Raw genomic sequence first — 4,208 nt, forward strand, 5'->3', positions numbered from 1 at the left:
TATTTCAAGTGAAAATTTGTTTGAAACAAATGAAAATGATCTAAAAATAAGTAAATTTTTAGGTGATGAGTCTTATTTTAAGTGGAAAGAGATTAGTTTTGACTAGAAATGAGACATTTTGACAAGAAATAAGACAAATATTCTTGGAAAGATTTTGAGATTTTGCAGTGAGGGAACTCGCTGCTGAGAATAAAGTTGCTCATCAACCTGCAGGAAGCTTCACACTGCAAAAACTCCAAGTTTTTTGTGCTTGTCATAAGAAAGAAAAACAATTTTTTAACAGACGTTTCTCAATGATACATAAACACAGATTTTTTTAATTTTTATTTTATTTTGCAATGATCCTCAAATATGTTAAAATAATGTTGGTGTTGTGTTGATTCAGTTTGTGGTTTGTTCATCACTGCTTTTCCTTCATGTTATTGACGTTTCATTCCAGGAGTTTCCTTGGATATGAACTCCTGTTGTCATGGAAACGTCACAGATTTAAACGTATGTCCGTTTGCTCCAACATAAAAAATAAAAAACTTTTCAATCATGTCCCTGGAAGTCGGGGCAGTTTCATCAGTGTTAACTGTTGTTTTTATTCTGATGATGTGAACATGATAATACCAGCTGACTGATTGATTGATTACTTGTCATAAATAGTTTTCAACATGAAGCTTCAGTTTGAAACGTGAACCGACCTCAGATGAGAATTCATCTTCAACACGTTTCCTCCGTCAGTCTGAGAGAAACATCATGGACCAGAGAAGACCCCCCCCCCCCTCCATCACCTCCATCACCTCCATCAGGCCAAATTGCTTTCTGCTTTTTCTCCCTGTTGTCGCTCCACATAATCCTCCCTGTTGTCTTAATATCAAGTGGAGGAGAGAAGGGGGGAGATAATGGAGCAACAGGGGAGGAGGGGAGGGTGGGGGGGGGGGGCAGCCTCTGGGGAACAGCCCCCCCCCCCCCCCCTCCTTCATGTCAAACACACAACAATACTATTACCCCCCCCCCCCCTTCTCCTCCTCTATGCAATAATACATTTACTTCCCTACATAATGATTCTCATATACATAACAAAGCTACATGGAGGGGTTGGGGGGGGGGGGGTAATGGGTGTGTAGTGAGGTTATTACACAACACACACACACACACACACACACACACACACACACACACACACACACACACGCACACACACACACACACACACACACCCTGTGGTTAAAGTGTGTGTTTGTTGCTCTGATTGTTGCTTGTGTGCAACGTAAAGTGTTTTTTCTTATGAGTGGTGATGGGCACAAAGCCAGCACTGATACACACACACACACACACACACACACACACACACATGGACACACACACACGCACACACACATGGACATGGACAGGTAACAACATGCTGCTGTGTGTTACTGTGAATCCACAACATCACACACCTTTTGTAATTGCATGTGTGTGTCTGTGTGTGTTCATGTAAACCCTTCTAGGGAAAACGCTGCTGAACTTGAATGAAACCATTAGGCTAACCGTTGAGGCGGTAACCAGGGCAACAACAGGTGTGGGTGTGACGTCATCACCTCCACCTGCTCCGTCCTTATACGGATCAATCTGATCAGTTATTGATGACCTGCTGATGGTGGATGTGACCTGGTTATTAGACAGAAGAAATGAACATATGTTACTGTAGTTCACACAGGGAATAAGTGTTGAGCACATGAAGAGCAGGAGGAAGGTTAGGAACGGTAAAGAAGCAGCTGGAGTCTGTCAGTGTTTAGAAAGTAATCCTGTGAGTAATCCTACTCAGTACAAACTAATGCTGCGTTCGATTGCACTCGGAACTCAGAAAGATCCAACCTCCAAATCGGAAAAATGCAATAGAGCGGCCGTTGAAGTCGGAACTCCGGCTCGGGAACTCGGGTAGCATCTGTCACTACCCGATTTGCTACGCTACCCGATTTGTGACAGCCACGTACAGCAACTCCACTTGGACAAACTTAATTGAATTGACTTAGGATCACTGCCCTGTGTGCGTCGCCAGAGACGGTTTATCTTTTTATTTATTTTTTTAAATACTTTATTAGTAATGTAAATTGAGGGTTGGTTGTGGTGGTCTGGATCTTGATGCTCAGAAAACAGGAACACAGGCGGACTTTTAATGTTTACTGTCCTCTTTTCTCGCCGGCCTCATCACCATGACAACCACAAACAATCACAACTACCACAACACTCACTGAATAAACCAGTCTGCCGCGGCTGTCTTATGACGGACCTCCGCGGTTTTTATTTTATTTTATTTTATTTTTTAATCATTTTCACAGTACCGTATTTTAAATTCACAGAACTTTAAGCATGTACGCAAATCGGGCAGTGCCCAAATGAAGTTTGTCCAAGTGGAGTTGCCGTAGGCAGCTGTCCAAGATGGCGGCCGGTCTGCGCATGCGCAGACCAGTTTTGTCACAGATCGGGTAGCGTTGCAAATCGGGTAGTGACAGGATCCAAGCAGCCCGAGTCGGTCGGAATTACGTCACAGCAAAATGGCGTCGCACACCGCGAGAGGTATTTATTTATTTATTGAGGCTATTTATTTTCCAACCTAGACATTTAAGCAAGGGAGAAGTTATGGAAAAGGGAATATCGCCTAGTTCCACGTGTTGACATCTGCACGGCTCGCTGTGACGCTGCAGGATTCCCCTCGCTGCTGCGTTCAAGACTGTGTGTTGCAAAAGTGGCGTTTCTCTTTCTCTCTCTCCCCCAAGCAGCTCATGTTCTTCCCCAGCAGCAGCTACTTTTTGATGCTCGAAAGACATCAGCTTACTGCGGCCGGCCATGTTTTCCGAGGTTGCAATAAAACGCATTTACCTCGGAAGTCAGAATTTCTGACCCGGGTCTCTCCGAGTTCTGAGTGCAATCGAACGCAGCATAATATCAGCTGCTTTAGTCCAAACTGACGCCTGTGAAAAGGTTGAACTGATGCAGCAGAACATCCTGCTGCTTCGGTCACAGACTATCTGGTCTGAATGAAGCGTTTCATCTGTTCGTGCCGTTAATCTGGAACTTAAAGGAGCATTTCACCATAAACTGGACACGACCAGGTCCTCACTAGTTTTTATTCTGGCAGAGTCAAAATAAAACTGAGAAGAGTCGTCCAGGAGCAGAGGAGAGATGTAGACTTATTCATTTATTTACTTAAAAGGATCCCTATTAGCTGCTGCCAGTGGCACAAGCTAGTCTTCCTGGGGTCCGAAGTAGCCTACCTCACATCGAAAAGAGATGTAAAAAACATATCACATTTTCAATATTATCTCAGTCAAATAGACATCTTAATACATCGTGTTTGCAGTAATACTTACAACAGCACATTGGTGCTGTGAAATCTTACATTCTACGCCTTACTGTACATTTGATTGCATTTAAACAAGTTGGTATATCAGTCATTCATTTAAGAGGAACAAAACAGACGGACGAAACAGGGATAAGATATTATACTTGCCAGACTGGATTATTGCTCAGCTGTTAAAGGGATAGTTCAACATTTTGGCAAATTGGCCCATTGCCATAATCGCTATAGTCATAGCAGTAGGTTCGTTACCTTTAATTGTAGGTGTAAGCTATTTTCAGTATGGCTCAGAGCTACGCTATGGAGGCTAACGGAATTTCTTGGTTTCCCTCATTAAACTCATCAAATTCAACATCCCAAAACTCCACAGCGCTTTTGTAGACAAGTTGTGAGCTGCACAACCACCACGCTATGAGATAATGACGGAACGATACGAAACGGAGCCGTTTTCGAGGTAAATTCATACAAAACCGCTGATGCGCGTTGCGTTCAGGGACAGTTTTTCAGCAAGCAGTCTCCGTATTTACCCTGTATTTACCTCGAAAACGGCTCCGTTTCGTATCGTTCCGTCATTATCTCATAGCGTGGTGGTTGTGCAGGTCACAACTTGTCTACAAAAGCGCTGTGGAGTTTTGGGATGTTGAATTTGATGAGTTTAATGAGGGAAACCAAGAAATTCCCTTAGCCTCCATAGCGTAGCTCTGAGCAGCCTGCTGCTGCGCTCCGCCGTACTGAAAATAGCTTACACCTACAATTAAAGGTAACGAACCTACTGCTATGACTATAGCGATTATGGCAATGGGCCAATTTGCCAAAATGTTGAACTATCCCTTTAAATAGTGCATTCTTAGAGTCAGCAGCTACAGCTGTAACACAACAC

The sequence above is a fragment of the Trachurus japonicus genome, chromosome 20, assembly GCF_045865225.1.
Source record: "Trachurus japonicus isolate A0001 chromosome 20, Traja_1.0".
NCBI classification, from domain to species: domain Eukaryota; kingdom Metazoa; phylum Chordata; class Actinopteri; order Carangiformes; family Carangidae; genus Trachurus; species Trachurus japonicus.